General features: G+C 42.8%; 1 pseudogene; it reads left to right on the forward strand.

Moving 5' to 3' along the window:
- LOC139572607 (myomesin-3-like) overlaps nucleotides 1–23331 on the forward strand; it is an 81036-nt pseudogene that overhangs the window by 37633 nt on the left and 20072 nt on the right.

The following is a 23331-nucleotide window of genomic DNA, read 5'->3' on the forward strand; positions in this document are numbered from 1 at the left end:
GCTTTAAGAACTGGTTGTCTAGTGCGTTGGGGACAGAGAGTAAAAGGAGCAGATTTCTGGGTGTGGTAGAATAGATTCAGGTCATAATTTACAGACAATGGTATGGTAGGATGTGAGTACAGTGGAGGTAAACCTAAACGTTGAGTGACAATGAGAGAGGTTGGGTCTCTGGAGGCACCAGTTAAGCCAGGTGAGTCTCCGTATGTGTGTGGGGTGGGACAAAAGAGCTATCTAATGCATTTGGAGCGGAACTGAGGGCTCTACAGTGAAATAAAACAATAAGAACTAGCCAAGACAGCAGTAGACAAGGCATATTGACATTAGGGAGAGGCATAAAGCAACCACAGGTGTTGATCAGGAGAGCTAAGACAACAACGGGTAAATGGCGATGAATGGGCAGAGCAGGTCAGTTTGCTACATACAGGACCTGAGTTTGAGGCTGGGGCCGACATGTAAAGCTTAAAAAACAACAACAACAAAAAACAACTTTTTAACGCCTGATTCAAAAACGCAAACCCCTGGCAAAAGAGGCAGATGCATAACCATATCAACCATCCCCATACACAAAGCCTTAGAAAAAAACAAAACCTGCTTGAAGGTGATATATTGTATCGACTATAGGCACAAGCTGTGTGATTTATATTGCTGTATTCTTTGTGCTTTGTCCAATTTGTCCTTTCCCCTTCTTCCTCCAATGACATCCTCACAGTTAAACTGTTATCTCAGAGAGGCTGCAGTGTTGCCTTGACAACAACATTTGTTGCTCATGGTCTTGTTTCTGCTTTGGATTTTTGGGGTGGGCATGATCAGTGCATTTGTCAGCAGACAACAAGAAAAAATGTGTATTGAGTCTATATGAGTGCAACACAATAGAACTACAGTACTGGCAAGCCTACAGTGCATGCACAAATTATGCAATATCAGTGATCTATTATAAGATTATGTAAGGTGTCCATATTAGGACCATATAAATATCATGATAAACTGGGTGGTTCGAGCACTGAATGCTGATTGGCTGAAAGTCGTGCTATATCAGACCGTATACCATTGGTATGACAAAACATTTATTTATACTGTTATAATTACGTTGGTAACCAGTTTAAAATAGCTGAAAGGCACCACAGGGGTTTGTGGTATAAGGCCACGGCTAAGGGCTGTATCCAGGCACTCCGCGTTGCGTCGTCCTTAAGAACAGCCCTTGGCCATATACCACACCCCCTCGTGCGTTATTGCTTATTTATATTTCTATGATTAGGACAGCCTCAGTGTCACAAGGAGTTGGTATATGTACTGTGTGCACGTTTGCCAATAGGCCTTTTCTCAGTGGTTTTCTAACAGAGAATCTCTTGGTGCTCTGGTCCAATAGGGATGTCCTGAAGGAGACCATGGCAGCGGATGAACAGGGTCTGAGAACTGAAGAGAAGTGGACCCTGTTTGGAATGAGGCTGAGAAGGTGGAGGTGCTCAGGGAACAGCATTATGTCCGCCAATGCTGTGACTGCATGGCCTTGCGTAGGCAGGTAAGAGTCTGCTCTGATCTCATCACATACAGATATACACGGACACTCCGGACACTGAAAAATAGGCCTACAGTATTGTGAATTTGGTAGGGCCGAATGTATAAAAACTGTTGCCCAGTGGAAAATCAACATGGTCTCATTTAACCATTGTAGTTATATGTCCCCAACGCTGACATCCCTACATTTCCCCATGGCTTGCTGAGATTTTGACATTTCTTTGCCTTATGTCAGTTGACCAGTAATCAAATCAAATCAAAGTTTATTTGTCACATGCGCCAAATACAACAAGTGTAGACCTTACCGTGAAATTATTACTTACAATCCCTTAACCAACAGTGCAGTTCAAGAAGAGTAAAGAAAATATTTTCCAAACTAAAGTTAAAAAAAATATATATTAACATAACAATAATGAGGATATATACAGGGGGTACCGGTACCGAGTCAGTGTGCAGGGGTACAGGTTAGTTGAGGTAATTTGTACATGTAGGAAGGGGTGAAGTGATTATGCATAGATAATAAACAGCGAGTAGCAGCAGTGTACAAAACAAATGGAGGGGGCTCAATGTAATAGTCCGGTGGCCATTTGATTAATTGTTCAGCAGTCTTATGGCTTGGGGGTAGAAGCTGTTGAGGAGCCTTTTGGTCCTAGACTTGGCACACCGGTACCGCTTGCCGTGCTGTAGCAGAGAGAACAGTCTATGACTTTGGTGACTGGAGTCTCTGACAATTTCATGGGCTTTCTTCTTATATAGGTCCTGGATTGAGTACGCACTACCCTCTGTAGCGCCTTACGGTCAGATGCCGAGAATTTGCCATACCAGGTGGTGATGCAAATGGTTAGGATGCTCTCGATGGTGCAGCTGTAGAACTTTTTGAGGATCTGGGGACCCATGCCAAATCTTTTCAGTCTCATGAGGGGGAAAAGGTTTTGTCGTGCCCTCTTCACGACTGTCTTGGTGTGTTTGGACCATGGTAGTTTGTTGGTGATGTGGACACCAAGGAACTTGAAACTCTCGACCCGCTCCACTACAGCCCCTCTGATGGTAATGGGGGCCTGTTCGGCCCGCCTTTTCCCGAGGTCCACGATCAGCTCCTTTGTCTTGCTCACATTGAGGGAGAGGTTGTTGTCTTTACTGTAAGTGCATTTGAATACCAGCTGTGTCTATCTGTGTTCCAGGCTGAGCAGAAGGCTTCCATCCATTTGAAGTATCTGGAGGGCCTGAGTCATAAGGCCCCAGACTTCCCTATCCCGCTAAGAGCCCACATGGTGTGGGAGGGCATGGGGATCAAACTCTCCTGCAACTTCCAGGGATGCCCACCCCCTAGGGTCACCTGGTAAGCACTCACACTCAAGACTAATGACCTCCATTGAAAATCTCTGAAGACGGATAGGTTACAGTATGCTTATTATGTAGCTTCACAGGTTTTGTCATGTTAAACTTTGATTCCTGAATTGGAATATTGCTCTGATATTTGTGGGTGAAATCACCTTATTTGCTTCGGTATAAGCCTTGGCAATGTGTATAACCATCATCCTTGATAAGCAGATGCACTAAAAGACTAGCTGATGAAAAGAATATGTGTTCAGTATTCATGCCTGCGCATAGTCAGAGCTGTGGACCAGATGACCTGCGGCTTATGAGTTGAACAATCCCAGATGGGACGCATGCATCCCAATGAGCTCCGAGAGTCTTGACTCGACTGAGACGGACCTCAAGAAGAAATGGGAGATCAAAAGCCATCTATATGCTAAAGGAGTCATATTAACTGTTGCATAGATTAGCATAATTATCAACGGGCAGGAACATTGCTTAACAGTGGTCATGTTTACATTTAATTGGGATTTTTGTTAGTTTATGTTAAGTTTTGTTAGTCATTTGGACTGTTATTAACTCGCTCCATTCCCAGGTATAATAATGGGGTACCTCTGAGTGCTTATGGCCAGGCCTGGAACTACAGTCTGAAGCAGAAGTTTGGCCTCAACTCGCTGGAAATCAGAAGGTAACCAAAATAATTTTCATGTGTATTTTTTATTTTTATTTCACCTTTATTTAACCAGGTAGGCTAGTTGAGAACAAGTTCTCATTTACAACTGCGACCTGGCCAAGATAAAGCAAAGCAGTTCGACACATACAACAACACAGAGTTACACATGGAATAAACAAACATACAGTCAATAATACAGTAGAAAAATCTATATACAGTGTGTGCAAAAGTAGTAAGATTAGGGAGGTAAGGCAATAAATAGGCCATAGTGGCGAAATGATTACAGTTTAGCAATTAAACACTGGGGTGATAGATGTGCAGAGGTAAGATAAGGGAGGTAAGGCAATAAATAGGCCATGGTGGCGAAGTAATTACAATATACCAATTAAACACTGGAGTGATAGATGTGCAGAAGATGAATGTGCATGTAGAGATACTGGGGTGGAAAGGAGCAAGATAAATAAATAAATACAGCATGGGGATGAGGTAGTTGGATGGGCTATTTACAGATCGGCTATGTACAGGTGCAGTGATCTGTGAGCTGCTCTGACAGCTGGTGCTTAAAGCTAGTGAGGGAAATATGAGCCTCCAGCTTCAGTGATTTTTGCAGTTCGTTCCAGTCATTGGCAGCAGAGAACTGGAAGTTAAGGCGGACAAAGGAAGAATTGGCTTTGGGGGTGACCAGTGAGATATACCTGCTGGAGTGCGTGCTACGGGTGGGTGGTGCTATGGTGACCAGTGAGCTGAGATAAGGTGGGGCTTTACCTAGCAAAGACTTATAGATGACCTGGAGCCAGTGGGTTTGGGGACGAGTATGAAGCGAGTGCCAGCCAACGAGAGCGTACAGGTCACTGTGGTGGGTAGTATATGGGGCTTTGGTGACAAAACGGATGACACTGTGATAGACTGCATCCAATTTGTTGAGTAGAGTGTTGGAGACTATTTTGTAGATGACATCGCCGAAGTCGAGGATCGGTAGGATGGTCAGTTTTACGAGGGTATGTTTGGCAGCATGAGTGAAGGATGCTTTGTTGCGAAATAGGAAGCCGATTCTAGATTTAATTTTGGATTGGAGATACTTAATGTGAGTCTGGAAGGAGAGTTTACAGTCTAACCAGACACCTAGGTATTTGTAGTTTTCCACATATTCTTAAGTCAGAACCGTCCAGAGTAGTGATGCTGGACGGGCGGGCAGGTGTGGGCAGCGATCGGTTGAAGAGCATGCATTTAGTTTTACTAGCATTTCAGAGCAGTAGGAGGCCACGGAAGGAGAGTTGTATGGCATTGAAGCTCGTCTGGAGGTTAGTTACCACAGTGTCCAAAGAAGGGCCAGAAGTATACAGAATGGTGTCGTCTGCGTAGAGGTGGATCAGAGAATCACCAGCAGCAAGAGCGATATCATTGATGTATACAGAGAAGAGAGTCGGCCCGAGAATTTAACGCTGTGACACCCCCACAGAGACTGCCAGAGGTCCGGACAACAGGCCCTCCGATTTGACACACTGAGAAACCATTTGAGAAACCAAGGCTGTTGAGTCTGCCGATAAGAATGTGGTGATTGACAGAGTCTAAAGCCTTGGCCAGGTCGAGGAATACGGCTGCACAGTAATGTCTCTTATCAATGGAGGTTATGATATCGTTTTGGACCTTGAGCGTGGCTGAGGTGAACCCATGACCAGCTCTGAAACCAGATTGCATAGCGGAGAAGGTATGGTGGGATTCGAAATGGTCGGTAAACTGTTTGTTAACTTGGCTTTCGAAGACCTTATAAAGGCAGGGTAGGATAGATATAGGTCTGTAGCAGTTCGGGTCTTGAGTGTCTCCCACTTTGAAGAGGGGGATGATCGCGGCCGCTTTCCAATCTATGGGAATCTCAGACGATAGACGAGAGGTTAAACAGGCTAGTGATAGGGTTTGCAACAATTGCGGCAGATAATTGTAGAAAGAGAGGGTCCAGATTGTCTAGCCCGGCTGATTTGTAGGGGTCCAGATTTTGCAGCTCTTTCAGAACATCAGCTATCTGGATTTGGGTGAAGGAGAAATGGGGGAGGCTTGGGCAAGTTGCTGTGGGGGATGCAGGGCAGTTGACCAGGGTAGGGGTAGCCAGGTGGAAAGCATGGCCAGCCGTAGAAAAATGCTTATTGAAATTCTCAATTATAGTGGATTTATCGGTGGTGACAATGTTTCCTAGCCACAGTGCAGTGGGCAGCTGGGAGGAGGTGCTCTTATTCTCCATGGACTTTACAGTGTCCCGGAACTTTTTTGAGTTTGTGTTACAGGATGCAAATTTCTGTTTTAAAAAGCTAGCCTTAGCTTTCCTAACTGCATGTGTATATTGGTTCTTAACTTCCCTGAAAAGTTGCATATCATGGGGGCTTTCGATGCTAATGCAATACGACACAATACGTTTTTGTGCTGGTCAAGGGCAGTCAGGTCTGGAGTGAACCAAGAGCTAAATCTGTTCCTGGTTCTACATTTTTTGAACGGGGCATGCTTATTTAAGATGGTGAGAAAGGCACTTTTAAAGAATAACCAGGCATCCTCTACTGACGGGATGAGGTCAATATCCTTCCAGGATACCTGGGCCAGGTCGATTAGAAAGGCCTGCTCGCTGAAGTGTTTTAGGGAGCGTTTGATAGTGATGAGGGGTGGTCGTTTGAACGCAGACCCATTGCGGATGCCGGCAATGAGGCAGTGATCGCTGAGATCTTGGTTGAAAACAGCAGAGGTGTATTTGGAGAGCAAGTTGGTTAGGATGATATCTATGAGGGTGCCCGTGTTTACGGATTTAGGGTTGTACCTGGTAGGTTCATTGATCATTTGTGTGAGATTGAGGGCATCAAGCTTAGATTGTAGGATGGCTGGGGTGTTAAGCATGTCCCAGTTTAAGTCACTTAGCAGCTCTGAAGATAGACGGGGGGCAATCCATTCACATATGGTGTCCAGGGAACAGCTGTATACCTTTAGCACCCTGCTTTTCAAGACGTTGTAGTTACTTCCACTCCCCTCTTCCATTTCCTCCCCCTTCCTGAATATGAGAGTGAACTATACTGTCTTCAGAAAGTATTCACACCCCTTGACGTATTCTACATTTTGTTGTGTTTCAGGCTGAATTCAAAATGGATCAAATGGTTTTTTTTCTCACCCATCTACACAAAATACCTTGTATTTTAGTGCCATGTTGCAAACAGGATGCATATTTTGGAATATGTTTTTTTCTGTACAGGCTTCCTTATTTTCACTCTGGAAATTAGGTTAGTATTGTGGAGTAACTACAATGCTGTTGATCCATCCTCAGTTTTCTCCTATCAAAGCCATTAAACTCTGTCACTGTTTTAAAGTCATGGTGAAATTCCTGAGCGGTTTCCTTCCTCTCCAGCAACTGAGTTTGGAAGGACACCTGTATCTTTGTAGTGACTGGGTGTATTAATACACCATCCAAAGTATTATTAATAACTTCAACATGCTCAAAGGGCATTGGAAAACCTCCCTGGTCTTTGTGGTTGACTCTGTGTTTGAAATTCACTGCTCAACTGAGGGACCTTATAGATAGTTGTATGTGTGGGGTACAAAGATGAGGTAGTCATTCAAAAATAATGTTAAACACTATTATTAGACACATGCAAGTCCATGCAACTTATTATGTGACTTGTTAAGCACATTTTTACTCCTGAACTTATTTATGTTTGCCATAACAAAGGGGTTGAATACTTATTGACTCAAGACGTTTAAGCTTTTCATTTTTAATCAATTTGTACAAATTTCTAAAAACATAATTCCACTTTGACATTATGGGGTATTGTGTGTAGGCCAGTGACAAAACATCCACATCTAATCAATTTAAAATTCAGGTTGTAACAATACTTTCTGAAGGCACTGTACGTGAGAATGTTGACATGTCTTGTGATTTAGCTTTGGGCTCAGCCTGGAGCCAAGATGGTGGCACAAACACATGAGTCATCACCCTTCCCCATCCCCAGGTCCTCTGTTGAGGATGCTGGGGAGTACAAGGTGGTTGCCAAGAGTTCTCTGGGTGAAGCAACTACCATTGCCACTCTGGTGGTCAACTGTAAGTAGTTGCTGATTCTGACAACTTTCATGGACATGGTATTCCTGCATGCAGATTGCTCCTCTGCCTCACATTCAGATAGATCATGTGAAATGGGTAACCATGTCACATTTCCCCCTTTCCTGTTCCATACTAATCCATACTTGTTTTACTCATGTGAGACAACCTAAAGGGATGCTCATTCATACTTCTATGGGATTTAAATCCCCATTCATCCATACCAATTATTTCCAAATCATCTTGATCCAGTTTCCATCTGTAGTGATGGTTTGCACCTAGATGAGTGGGATTCTATACCATATCAATAGCCTACACCTTCAATCTAAACTGATTAGTGCATTACATTACATGCCATTACGAGTGCTGAAACACGTGTAGCCTAGCGCTTAGAGCATTGGGCCAGTAACTGGAAGGTCACTGGTGTAACGATGTGCGCTGAGAGTCCGGAAGTTCAGGGAGTTCAGCAAGTTCAGGGAGTGAGTGTTTTCATAAATAAACTTAACTTAATATAAAACAAGAAAACACGAACAACACACAGACATGACACAGAAACAGAAATAATGACGCCTGGGGAAGGAACCAAAGGGAGTGACATATATAGGGCAGATAATCAAGGAGGTGATGGAGTCCAGGTGAGTGGCATAATGCGCTGATGCGCCTAACGATGGTGACATGTGTGCGCCTAGAGGCCGGAGAGGGAGCACACGTGACAGCTGGTTTGAATACCCTACCAGACAAGGTCAGAAATCTGCCGATGTGCCCTTGAGCAAGGCACTTAACCCTAATTTGTTCCAGGGGTGCTGTACTACTATGGCTGACACTGTAAAACAACACATTTCACTGCCCCTATAAAACATCTTAATATTAAATGGGTTAGTCCGCTTATTAAAACTTCTTAAGGCTAGGGGGCAGTATTCGTAAGTTCGGATGACTGACGTGGCCAAAGTAAACTGCCTGTTACTCAGGCCCAGAACCTAGGATATGCATATAATTGGAAACATTGGATAGAAAACACTGAAGTGTCTAAAACTGTTAAAATAATGTCTGTGAGTATAACAGAACTGATATGGCAGGCAAAAACCTGAGGAGAATCCATCCGGAAATTTTATTTTTTGAGCTCACCACCCATTGAAATGCTTGTCTATGGGATCTAAGGAAATATTCCCAGATTGCAGTTCCTATGGCTTCCACTAGATGTCAACCGTCTTTAGAAAGGGTTTCAGGCTTGTTTTTTGAAAAATTCATTAGTAGTTGTAGTTTTTCAAGGTGGCTCTCATTTTGACTGTAGTCTTTGGCGCGTGTGGATGAGGGCGCGCACCTCGTTATTTATCTCCGGTATTGAACATACCACATTCTGTCTTAAATTGTATCGTTTATTTACATATTAGGGTACCTGAGGATTGATTATAAACGTTGTTTGACTAGTTTGGACGAAGTTTATTTGTAACTTTTGGGATTCCTTTGTACTGAATCAAACGCACCAACTAAACTGACTTTTTTGGTATATAAAGAAGGACTTTATCGAACAAAATGACCATTTGTTGTGTAGCTGGGACCCTTGGGATTGCAAACAGAGGAAGACCTTCAAAGGTGAGTGATTTATTTTGTCGCTATTTCTGACTTTTGTGACGCCTCTGCTGGTTTGGAAAATGTTTTTAATGCTTTTGTATGCGGGGCGCTGTCCTCAGATAATTGCATGGTATGCTTTCGCCGTAAAGCCTTTTTGAAATCTGACAAAGCGGCTGGATTAACAAGAAGTTAAGCTTTTAAATGATGTATGACACTTGTATTTTCATGAATGTTTAATATTATGATTTTTGTATTTTGAATTTCGCGCTCTGCAATTTCACCGGATGTTGCCGAGATGGGACGCTAGCGTCCCACCTAGCCCAAAGAGGTTTTAACTAACCAAAAACCTATGGTGTCTGCAGTCTACCGCCCACATTAACAGAACTTTGGACCATTCGCTACACCACCACAACAACTCTGTTGACAGAAGGGATGTTAATAATATTACATGAGTAATTAATTAATTCAACTATGAATCTTTTCCCCAAGCTTCTTAAAACTTCTTATGGCTGAAGTCCCGTTAACGGGATCGATATGACAACAGCCAGTCGAAGTGCAGGGCGCCAAATTCATAAAACAGAAATCTCATAATTAAAATTCCTCAGACATTCATGTGTCTTATATCATTTTAAAGGTAATCTTGTTTTTAATCCCACCAAAGTTTACGATTTCAAATAGGCTTTTCAGCGAAAGCACTACAAACGATTATGTTAGGTCACCACAAAACCACAATAATCACAGCCATTTCTTCCAGCTAAAGATAGCTTCACAAAAACCAGAATAGAGATAAAATTAATCACTAGCCTTCGATTATTTTCATAAAATGACACTCATAGGACTTCATGTTACACAATACATGCATGTTTTGTTTGATTAAATTCATATTTATATAAAAAAATCTGAGTTTACATTGAGACGACTAGATTCACTAGCGGCAAAAACATCAAGTGACTTTGCATAGCCACATCGTTTCAACAGAAATACTCATAAATATAGATGATAATACAAGTTATACACATGGAATTATAGATATACCTCTCCTTAATGCAACCGCTGTGTCAGATTACAAAAAAACTTTACGGAAAAAGAAACCCACACTATAATCTGAGACGGCGCTCAAAAGTAAAACACCACAGCCGCAAAGATGGCGTCAACATAAACAAGAAAATATATGATAAATATTCCCTTACCTTTGATGATCTACATCAGAAAGCACACCAGGAATCCCAGGTCCACAATAAATGTTTGTTTTGTTTGAAAAAATCCGTTATTTATGTCCAAATACCTTCTTTTGTTAGCGCGTCTGGTTTACATATCCAAATGCTAATTCTGGTCAGCGTTATATCGGAAAAAAACTTCAAAAAGTGATATTACCGGTCGAAGAAACATTTTAAACTAAGTACAGAATCAATCATTAGGATGTTTTTAACATATAGCTTCAATAAAGTTCCAACCGGAGTATTCTTTCTTGTCTTCGTGAGCAATGGAACGTAAGTGACTTCCATGAGGAAAAAGCATGATCAGAAAATGGCTGCTTGATGGACACCTGACTGATTCTGCTATCATTCTCTCCCACAACATCATAGAAGTCTCATTATAATTTCTATCGATGGTTGACATCTAGTGGAACCCCTAGGCAGTGCACAATCATTCATAACTCAAGGGGATTTCATTGGGGACTCTGGTGAATACATACAAACTCAGATTTCTGACTTCCTGTTTTGATTTCAACTCAGGATTTTGCCTGCCAATATGAGTTCTGTTAATCTCACAGACATAATTTAAACAGTTTTAGAAACTTTAGAGTGTTTGCTATCCAATACTAATAATACTATGCAAATATTAGCAACTATGACTGAGGAGCAGGCCGTTTGATATGGGCACCTTTCATCCAAGCTACTCAATACTGCCACTTCAGCCATAAGAAGTTAATGGCCTAGAAACAGTGTGAGGGTGCCCTGACAATACCGGGACACTCCTTCTCCTCGTAGATCAATTAAATGGCGAAGGAGTAATGAGACACTTCAAGGGGCCAAGCGCTCCTATTCACCTATCATCCATATTTCACATGCTCACATTCTCCTTCGATTGTTTAAAATAGGTTAAAGGGAATATTAGTTGTGACGTGTATACAAGTGGCTTTGCCAGGATTGATTTGTCTCTCTTTCTCTCTCCTTTCCCTCTAACTCTCTGCACTCTCCCCACCCCTCTCTCTCTCCTCCTTGTCCCCCCACTCCACGATTCAGCATATCAAGGAGCCGAGGCCTCAATCGAGCAATCCTGGACCCCAAGTAAGTTTCATGCAGTGTCTAATGAAAAATGTCCGTTTTAATTTCTCTGCCGCCTTTTGAAGTTCACTCTCTTCTCCTCCGCTAAGACTGAGCCTTTGAAGACACTGACAACTCTGAGGCTCTGCTGCATGTACTCTGACATGGTTTGGCTGACTGGATGCAAGGATGGATTGGATGGCAAAGGGGTGCTTATGGTTCATCGGAGTGTGTGTTGAGGGAGTGTGTGTCGGGGGCATGTGTGTGTGTGTGTGTGTGTGTATGTGCACATGTGTGCGCCTGTATATAAAGGAGTTGATTGGGAGGGGCAGGTGAACGAATCGCTGCCATTTCAGCGCCAGTCAGAGTCATGCATATTTCAGCACAGAGAGAGAGTGTGCGATTTGTACACATTTGCCGGCAGCTTAGGAGCCCTATACATATAGGCTATGTCGCTCTCCCACCCAGATACTGAGCTAGTAGAGAGGCTGGTTGCACCCACAGGGAAACCATGCAGAATAGTGATTAGACACTGACTATAACCAACAGATTATTTATCTAGATTGTTTAGCACTGCTGTGTTGCCTTAGTAAATGACTTGCTCTTCCTAGATTGTGTCAGCATCACACACAACTGGATCAAACTGTTATTGACAAAAACAAACTCACTGTGTCACACATTGTTTAAAGTGGTGTGCAAGTCACAATCAATGGACTCAGAGAGTGGTGTCCTCTGCACGTTTGAAATGAAATCGCAATCATTCTGAACGAAGCTTTATCAGCATGTAATGCCATTCATACACACTTGCTGAGGAGAAAATGGGATTTGAATTGCAGAATGACATTAGCGTGGTGCTGAGACTTCATTATGCCATGTGGAGCAGGGAGACAGATACTATTATCCAATGTGGATTACTCCCCCCCAAAAAAGGGCAACCCCAGCACATTTATCATAATCATGACGGGGACATGCAGGGAATGACTGAAACAGAGAAAACGTTGGGGAGAGATGGGGAGTTATTCAATTGATGTGCATCCGAATGATTGCCCTGGTCTGTTATTTAGACAAAGATCATCATGGAAACATGTCTGCGACCTTTCAGATCTGTTGGTGGGAATGGGATCGGACAAGGCCTGGTAGTTTTCAGTTTTATCTCACAATTAGGCTCGACCCTGTTTTGTAGATGGGAAAAGGGGAGCTCCGAAAAGGAAGAGTTTCATGTTCGTCAATTAGCTTTTATTGTTTAAATACATTATGAAATAGATTGGTGTGTTTTTTTCACTATTTAGTCATGGCATGGGGTTGTTCAGTGACAGACCTGTATTTGTTTAACATCTATCACTTGATTGTTTTGTTTCAAAGAGACAAATAATCATGTTTTTTTGCTAAATGCTATATATCCGCCTCACTCTCAGAGAAATAAGTAGTACTGATAGGTTTTACACAGTCAAATGTAACAAATAACTAAATTGCTTATAAATAACTGTACACATGATACATACAATATTCAAAACATGTTTTTTATTTTTTATTATTCACTACAGTAATATGAGATCTGTTTGTAAAACATTTACATTTGACATTTTAGTCATTTAGCATATGCTCTTATCCAGAGTGACTTAGAGGAATTGCATTCATCTTAAGACAGCTAGGAGAGACAACCACATATCACAGTCAAATATACAGGACACAAACATTCCATTCCAGCTAAATAATTTATATATGGCGTTTTGCGAAAACACATTTTCATACACATCTCAAATCTGAGAAGAGTAATAACATTTTACACACATACGAAGGTACCCATAAGCAATCATTTATGATGAAAAAACAAAAATGTGAAACATTTGTGGATATAGCATTTTGGATATTAACTCTTCATACAGTGCATTCGGAAAGTATTCAGACCCCTTGACTTTTTCCAAATTTTATTTTGTTACAGCCTTATTCTAAAAATGGATGAAATCGTTTTTTTCTTCTCATAAATCTACACACAATACCCCACAATGACAAGGCAAAAAATAATATATATATTTTACATTTCATAAGTATTCAGACCCTTTAATCAGAACTTTGCTGAAGCACCTTTGGCAGCGATTACAGCCTTGAGTCTTGCTACAAGCTTGGCATACATTCTTCTCTTCAGATCCTCTGAACCTCTGTCAGGTTGCATGGGGGGCGTCACTCCACAGCTACTTTAGGGTCTCTCCAGAGATGTTCGATCGGGTTCAAGTCCTGGCTCTGGCTGGGCCACTCAAGGACATTCAGAGACTTGTCCCGTAGCCACTCCTGCGTTGGCTTGGCTGTGTGCTTAGGGTCATTGTCATGTTGGAAGGTCAACCTTCGCCCCAGTCTGAGGTCCTGAGTGGTCTGGAGCAGGTTTTCATCAAGGATCTCTCTGTACTTTGCTCCATTTATCTTTGTCTCGATCCTGACTAGTTTCCCAGTCCCTGCCACTGAAAAATATCCCCACAGCATGATGCTGCCACCACCATGCTTCACCGTAGGGATGGTTCCAGGTTTTCTCCAGATATCACACTTGGCATTCAGGCCAAAGAGTTCAGTCTTGGTTTCATCAAACCAGAGAATCTGGTTTCTCATGGTCTGAGAGTCTTTAGGTGGCTTTTGGCAAACTCCGAGCAGGCTGTCATGTACATTTTACTGAGGAGTGGCTTCCATCTGGCCACTCTACCATAAAGGCCTGATTAGTGGAGTGCTGCAGAGATGGTTGTCCTTCTGGAAGGTTCTCCCATTTCCACAGAGGAACTCCAGAGCTCTGTCAGAGTGACCATCGCATTCTTGGTCACCTCCCTGACCAAGGCCCTTCTCCGCCGATTGCTCAGTTTGGCCGGGTGGCCAGCACTAGGAGGAGTCTTGGTGGTTCCAAACTTCTTCCATTTAAGAATTATGGAGGCAGCTGTGTTCTTGGGGACTTTCAATACTGCAGAAACTTTTTGGTAGCCTTCCCCAGATCTGTGCCTCGACACAATCATGTCTCGGAGCTCTACGGACAATTCTTTCGACCTCATGGCTTGGTTTTTGCTGACATGCACTGTCAACTGTGGGACTTTATATGAACAGGTGTATGCCTTTCCAAATCATGTCTACATTGAATTTACCATGGGTGGACTCCAGTCAAGTTGTAGAAACATTTCAAGGATGATCAATGGAAACAGGATGCACCTGAGTCTCATAGCCAAGGGTCTGAATACTTATGCAAATAAAGTATAGATATATATTTTGTAATTTTTTCTAAAAACCTGTTTTCATTATTGGGTATTGTGTGTAGATTGATGAGGAAAACAATGAATTTAATCAATTTTAGAATACGGCTGTAACATCACAAAATGTGGAAAAAGTCAAGGGGTCTGAAAACTTTCCCAAGGCGCTGTATAATGTCTTAGGAATAATGTACCTTTTCAGAAACTGTCAAAAGTTTCTCTCAATCGCATGTCTCTCAAGATCCCTATGTTCATCCCCTTGTGAGGGCGGCCTTTTCAGGAAAAGGGTGCATGCGTGCAAGAGAGGGAGTAAGTGTGTGTGTGTGTGTGTGTGTGTGTCCTTCGTGCTTGTGTGCGTGCGTGCATGCATTCCTGAAGATGAAAAATATCCCCCCTTCCGTTACTAGTACATGCCAGTTGGCATATCTGGGCCTTCGTCCAGTTAATTAAGGTCCTCTTTGCATTGGGCGTTTTCACTCTGCTGCCACAAGTGAGAGAATCTGAGGGAGACCAAGGCTTCTTACTAATTGCTTGCCAAGAATAATGGGACGTGTTATCCCATTATTCTCTAGTGTCCTCCATAGTACGCAGATGGCAAACCTCAACTTCATCTGACATAACGTCATCGTGAGGCTGGAGATGGTGAGAAATTAGTTCTCATCTCGGTGGATTATTTCCCATCTATATGTTCGTTCTTGCCTGTCGGTTATTTCTCTTCTTCTTTTGCCTTCCCCTCCTCTTCTTCACCCAACGTTCCCACCTACACCTCCTCCTTTTCCCTCTTCCTTATCGTCGTACTGTTCCTCCTTCCCCCACCCCTCCTCCTCTTCCTCTGTAGTTGCAATGCTAGAGCGGGAGGCTCTATTTGAGTTCAGCTTCCCTCCGACCTGGGTGAAAGAGGGGGAGAATCTGACCCTGCAGTGTGGCTTCTCCTCAGCCCTGCTGCCCTTCCAACAGGACGTGGCCTGGTTCAGAGATGGTGAGTGGAAGTGGCTATTAGCTTGGTCCCAGATCTGTTTGTGTGGTCTTGTCAACTCCTATCGACAATGACTATAGGAGTTGGCAAGATAGTACAAACAGATCTTAGACCAGGCTAGTATGAATCCTTTCCAAATATCAACTAGTATTGGAATTGTTGGCTGTATCGTCTGAACTGTATACAAGCCATACTTTATACACTGAGTGTATAAAACATTAGGAACACCTTCCTTAAATTGAGTTGCACACCCATTCGCCCTCAGAACAGCCTCAATTCATTGGGGCATGGACTTTACAAGTTGTCGAAAGCGTTCCACAGGGATGCTGGCCCATGTTGACTCAAATGCTTCCCACAGTTGTGTCAAGATGGCTGGATGTCCTTTGGGTGGTGGACCATTCTTGCTACACATGGGAAACTGTTGAGCGTGAAAAACCCAGCAGCGTTGCAGTTCTTGACACACTCAAATCAGTGTGCCTGGCACCTACTACCATACCCCGTTCAAAGGCACTTAAATATTTTGTCTTGACCATTCACTATCTGAATGGCAAACATACACAATCCATGTTTCAATTGTCTCAAGGCTTAAAAATGATTATTTAACCTGTCTCCTGCCCTTCATCTACACTGATTGAAGTGGATTTAGCAAGTGACATGAATTGAGGAACATAGCTTTCACCTGGATTTACCTTAGTCTGTTCCTAATGTTTTGTACACTCAGGAGAAAATTCAGGTGAATCGCCAAAAGCCTTCCCACTGGGCACAGACGTCAAATCAACATCTATTCCATGTTCGTTCAACAGAAATGACGTGGAAACAACATTGATTCAACCAATGTGTGCCCAGTGGGCTGTTTTTTGTTGCCTCAGCTTCTTTGTATTATTCTGATGTACGTCACTTGCTAGAGGGAACTGGGCGGAAGAAACCTGGTATAAATGAAGTGGGACCCGCCCACAGGAATGCCACCTCCCTTCCACAGGAGTCCACCTGCGCCAGTCCAGCAGGGTGGAGCTTCAGACCGCCCTTCTCTCCGCCTCCCTCACCCTGAAAGGCGTGCACAAGGAGCAGGAGGGCATGTACATGGTGCGTCTGCGTACCTGGGAGGGGGTCAAAGAGCATAAAGCCTACATTTTTGTCAAAGGTAGGTTCTGTGATGTTTTGTGTGTATCTGTGGGTCTGGTGTGAGGTTGCATGTTCCCTATAACATTCACAATAGCAACTCTGAGTTTGGAGTGTTCATAGTTTTTCTGGTGAAAATGTGGCCACCATACATTTGGTGTCAGTGGTGAGATTTCGGTGCCAGTAGAGGCACTATACCAACATTAAGGCAATAATAAGAAACCACAATGCCAAGAGCAAGGCAGCTGCCAGCTGACCTGTTATGATCTTCAAGCAACTAGCCAACACTACAATAAAAGTAGCTTCTCCCCAAAGTTGCCAGGAGACCTTAAAATAAGTCTGGGTCCCACAGGTGTCTGTGGTGGGGTTTAGCAGTAGTGCGTTTCGAAACAAACCTAACACTTCCACACTTAATTTAAACCCACCACATTCACAGTCACGTCCACTGAATATTTAATGACTTCAGTCGCCCACACCTCCCCACCCCCTTGTCCCTCATCTCTCCCTCATCCCCAACTCTGCAAACTCCCAGCCAGAGTAAGACCTCAATATCACTAACAACCATTGCACTGCATTGTATTTTCTGTCTTATTAAAAAAATCTTGGTCCTTAACTCCTGCTGGAGTTAGAGTCATTCGGGAGTGGAAGTGGATTTTTTCTGAATTTGCATTACAAATGGGAGGTAAGAGAGAAGAGACAAGGGCTGTGTTTGGTTTAGCCTTATAGCTTATCGGAGGGAGGGAGGGAGGGAGGGAGGGAGGGAGGGAGGGAGGGAGGGAGGGAGGGAGGGAGGGAGGGAGGGAGGGAGGGAGGGAGGGAGGGAGGGAGGGAGGGAGGGAGGGAGCCACCGAGTACAGCAAAGTAAATTATGGACTGAGGGTGTCTACTAGTTCAAAATGGTCTCAATAGAATATGTCAAAATAGCGAGATGTCTGACATTTGACCGCAAGGACATTTATGACTAGTCATGCTGATACCTAGGCAATTGGTCATGACTCATTGGCCTTAAAGCTGAGATCTGCAAAAAGTGAAACAGCGCCACTGATCACCCAAGGCACATTTGTTATTGTTATTGCGTGCAATGATGTCAGAGGGTGAAAAAAGTGTTTGGGGTTTGAAGTAACGTATTTTATTGTTGTAATATCGCAAACGGACGTGGCAGTTTCACCGCAATGGATTCCAACTTCAATTTCTCACACTTGCAGCATAAACAGTAAGAAAGTTGGAAAGACATTTTACTTGACATTTCTCTACTCTTTTGTTGGTGCAAAAGCAACAGTCTCTCAAGCCTCAGAGAATAGAAAACGGGTCTGATACATGTCACATCTTATCTCTTTAATCCTCTTAACATAATTCCCTCATTCCTTCTCTCTCTCCTATCTCTCACTCCTATCTCTCCTTCTCTCTCCATCTCTCTCTCTCTTTTTCTCTGTCTCTGTCTATTGCTTTCCTTTGCGCTGTCTTTATAACTAATGCCGATTTGAGGACCTGTTAATCTTACCTCCAGACAATGCATCACCCTTCCCTGGTCTTGCTTTCACATGGCTGCTCCAGACAGACTTTGTGGGAGGGTTTAATTGAACTGCTGTGGATTACATTACCTTGCTGGCTTTTAATCATCCCTCTCCGCCTCTCCCCCTCTCACCCCCTCTAATTTTTACTCCTTCAATTCAATGGGCTTTATTGGCATGGGAAACATATGTTAACATTGCCAAAGCAAGTGAAATAGATAATATACAAAAGTGAAATAAACAATAAAAAAATGAACAGTAGACATTACAAATGCCATATTATGTATACATACAGTGTTGTAACGATGTACAAAAGGTTAAAGTACAAAAGGGAAAATAAATAAGCAGAAATATGGGTATTGTATTTACAATGGTGTTTGTTCTTCACTGGTTGACCTTTTCTTGTGGCAACAGGTCACAAATCTTGCTGCTCTGATGGCACACTGGTATTTCCCCCAGTAGATACGGGAGTTTATCAAAATCCTTCTCTCCCTCACTTTCTCTCTCTTACTCCCTTTTTTCCATCTCTCTTTCCCTCTGCGTTGCTCTCCATGTCCCTGTCTCCCTCTCTTTCTCTCTGTGTCCTCTCCCTCTCCAGCCTTTCAATTCAATTTCAATATAAAGGGCTTTATTGCCATGGGAAACATATGCTTACATTACCAAACCAAGTGAAATAAACAAAACAGTAAACATTACACACAAAAGTTCCAAAATAAATAAATACCAAGGACATAGGTTGAGGTCTCATATAACCTTTTCACACTACTAAGCCAAGCTGGCCTGCATACCTGCATTTTTTTTTTTAGGAACTTTTATTCAAATAGGCAAGTCAGTTAAGAACAAATTCTTATTTACAATGACAGCCTAGGAACAGTGGGTTAACTGCCTTGTTCAGGGGCAGAACGACAGATTTTTTGCCTTGTCATCTCAAGGATTCGATCTAGCAACCTTTCGGTTACCTGCCCAACGCTCTAACCACTAGGCCACCTGCCGCCCCAGGCCAAAACAGTATGTTTTGCGTTGGCACTATAGTGTGAAAAGGGGATTAGAATTACTTTGAGGAGGTAAATTGCAATAAACTACTCTCAGGGTAAATTCTAGAAGTGCAACGTGCGCTCTCAATATGTCACGGATAATGAATAGATCCACTCAGGTGTACGTTCCATCTAAACGATAAGAGTTATCTTAGATATGAGCTATCGTTGTTTACTCAAAATCAACAACACACAGCAAACAAGACTAAACTGTTGGGCCACAACTTACTCTGCAGTGTGTGAGGAAATTGGATCGGGCAGATAAAACCCCAGCCAACTTTGATGTAATATCCATTTGGCAAAGCCCAAAGAAGATGGATGATATGCGTGATAATAATTCAACATGGAACACAGCGTTAACAGCATCAAAGCCCTCCCATAGGTAACAGGTGCTCACTAATCACTGAAGCTGATCGATGTGCGTGTGTGTGTGTGTGTGTGCATGTGCATGTGTGTGTGTGTATGCATACTTTCATCGTACTTACACATCTTCTCTATCATGCATGCAGAGGGCACATTAAAGACTAATGTTAGGTCTCTCTCTGATGTCTTATACAATATATGTATATATATATATATATATTATATGCATCAGAGAAAGACCTAACATCAGAGCCCTAACCTTCCAGTTGCCTAGCAACACATACACAGCTTAATGTTCTCCCGTGCTATTTCCTTACTTTGTTTGCTTTCCCAGGTGGCATTGCTTCATGTTCAGTATTGATTTATCAGCATTTGACGGCTGCTTTTCTTCTTCACATTTTCTTCTAAATGAGTTGTGAGACTTGTTATTTTGAGATTATATATTTGGCTTGAAAAATGATTGTCCTTTGTTGGCTGAAATGTGTTTTTCTTTAATGCAATCAAAAATGTTTACAAATGTATTTTATAATGACAAAATTATATTTCATGGAGCAATAACAACATTGGGGAATGTTGCGCTAAAAACAATTTTCTAAGTCATAAAGTTGTGATTTTTTTTTTTTTTAAGTCTCTGATCTTCTCCTTTCCCTTCTCACATTGTCTCTTTCTCTCTCGCTCTCACTCTCCCTCGCTCTCTTCCACTCTCTCTCTCCCTATTCCCAGGTGTGACATTGGTAGTGGGCAGTGGGTGAGTTGTAGTGACACCATTCAGAAGGCATGTCACTACCCTGTGAGGGGTCTGAGTGACAGCACCATCTACCAGTTCAGGGTGTGTGCCGTCAACCAGGCAGGTGTGGGACGCCCCTCATAGGCCACCAAGCCTGTCATCACCACCTACCCTTTAGAACACACCAGAACTATGGGTAATCTGCACACTCAGATTTACACACCGAACACACTCTGGGTAGAGGTCATTACATAGAGAGAGACATAACATAGGCTAAATAGAACACATAGAGTATATATAACACGTGTGTGTGTGTGTGTGTGTGTGTGTGTGTGTGTGTGTGTGTGTGTGTGTGTGTGTGTGTGTGTGTGTGTGTGTGTGTGTGTGTGTGTGTGTGTGTGTGTGTGTGTGTGTGTGTGTGTGTGTGTGTGTGTGTGTGTGTGTGTGTGTGTGTGTGTGTCTGTGTTAAGTTCATGCACGAGAACATACAGTATGCGTGTGTGTGAGTACGTGCGTCCATGTGTGCGCTGTGGGTGGGGGCTATGAGAGAGAAAGAGGAGCGGAGAGGACAGATAGGTGCTCTGGTCAGATGCTGTGGATCATTAGGCACAGATGAAGAACGGCCAGAAGGTTTGCTTGCCTCTGACTGTTTCCCCCATCTCTCTCTTTCTCTACCTTACTCTCTGCTGAGCCCTGGCATGCTGGCATTGAATGGACGGTTTCTTCCATGTTATCTAGTCATTGTGCTATCATGCGTTTCCTTTCTTTATTTCTCTCAGTTATCAAGATGGACAGAGGTAGAGAGATCCCCATCACCAAAGATCAGCTGGAAAGTGAGAAACCACATATATCATCATTGTAGTTCTATTAATAACAGTGTTTGTAGCTATGGCACTACAGCATTTTCAATGGTATCCCCCAGCTACTTACCCTCGACCGAGTACTATAAAGTACCACTGCATATTTCTGCTTTCTCCTTGGTACTATTTTGTCATTTGAAAACACATGTTCTGCAATTCTATACAGTTTGACATGATGTATCATTCCTCTCTTGAGGGGATTTTATTTTATTTTTTGGTGGGGGGTTATATGGAGGGGTATTTTGAAAACACAGTATAAGTGGAAGTGGAAAGTGATTTTTTGTTTTTGTAAAACTGATTTTTGGGGGGAGGAAACAGTTAACTGTAACACGTTTGACATAGGGCAGAAAGAACATGTGGCAGTTTAAAATTGTAACATTTGTCAACTTCATATTCATCGTCTCCAGCACCAACATCAACATGTGTGAAAATGGCGTGTTTCTATGTTTTGTCGTAAAAAAGATAGAGAAAGATAAGTGTATCCAATGACATCATCAACCAATTAGCAGGCAGGCAATGCCTACTAACAATTGGTCAAAATCACGCAATGCACACACTGTTGTCATCGGAAACACTTGTCTCTCACTATCTTTTTTAACTACAAAACCCCCCGTGGCAATTTCACCTATGATATTTAATATAACAACGTCATGTTCCTTCATATACTCCATCATGTGATAGCTTTGTGAAAGCAATGTACTTTGTTCCATTAGGTGGACTATTCTCTATGGTGTCCTAGTAAATGCACATTATAGCCCAGGGTAGTCAGAGTGCTTCTCTCTGAATATGGATCATAACATGCCCCTGATGTAGCTCAAAGAGGGAGGAGGAGGCAAACGCCATGGAAACACCAGGGAATGGTGTATTACTATGATGAGAAATAAAGTACTATCTCAACCTCATAGACTGCCATACTCTCTTTTCGAGGCACCCTGGTACAGCTTTAGGTTTCAATGAATCAATAACTGTGTGTGTGTGTGTGTGTGTGTGTGTGTGTGTGTGTGTGTGTGTGTGTGTGTGTGTGTGTGTGTGTGTGTGTGTGTGTGTGTGTGTGTGTGTGTGTGTGTGTGTGTGTGTGTGTGTGTGTGTGTGTGTGTGTGTTTTTCATAAAAATAAATAATATCTGACCCTTGCTTGGTCATGTGATCCAATGCTCCTTGTCTTGTTTAGCAGGGTACACCGTAGCAAAAATATTTGCAATGGAAAAGGAAAATATGTGTTCCTATTGGACAAGTTCAGATAGTATACCTCCCCGTTTCAAAACGTTTTCTCCTTCTGACCATGACCCTGTTGTCTTTACTATCTTCTACACCCATCCTCCCTTCTTCCCTCTGACCTCAGATCAGATGAAAGTCCCATTCGCTCCCACTGGTGTCCATGCCTGTGAGGTGAGTGACAACTACGCCGTGCTTAGCTGGACTGAGCCAGAGCCCAGAGGCAAGGAGCAACTTATCTTCCATGTGGAGCGGGTGAGTTAAGGCCTGTGCTCCTACTAATACACACACACACACACACACACACACACACACACACACACACACACACACACACACACACACACACACACACACACACACACACACACACACACACACACACACACAGAGACCACCTAAACACTCATTAAAACGCAGGTCCAATTAACCCTCAACCCGGCCATCTCAGTGCGTGTAGTGTCAGCCTGCAGCTTCCCATTGACCTGTTTTATTGTTGTGGTTCTGTAGACTAACTTTAGCCTCAGGGCCAAATTAATGAAGAGCTCTGACCACTATGCTAATTAAAGATTAAAGGGGAGGGGGAAAAACACTTATATGGCTGCCGGTGTCAGTTTAGGTGGGCATCAGTGCACTCATTAAAAACTGAGAGACCTTGAAGTTGCTCTCTCGTGGCGTGCGTTTTGGCGTCGCTAGTTAATTCGCTTTTTCATGAACTAAGAACAAACGTTCCCGTGATGTGCAAGGAATGTTTCCAAGAGACCATTCCTTTAATGTCAAATAGAACATACCCGGAACGTGGTTACCATGTTCTCAGAACTTAAGATATTAAGAGTACAAAACATTTCCAAGACATAGACTGACCAGGTGAATCAATGTGAAAGCTATGATCCCTT

Source organism: Salvelinus alpinus, chromosome 4 (assembly GCF_045679555.1).
Source record: "Salvelinus alpinus chromosome 4, SLU_Salpinus.1, whole genome shotgun sequence".
In the NCBI taxonomy this organism is placed as follows: Eukaryota; Metazoa; Chordata; class Actinopteri; order Salmoniformes; family Salmonidae; genus Salvelinus; species Salvelinus alpinus.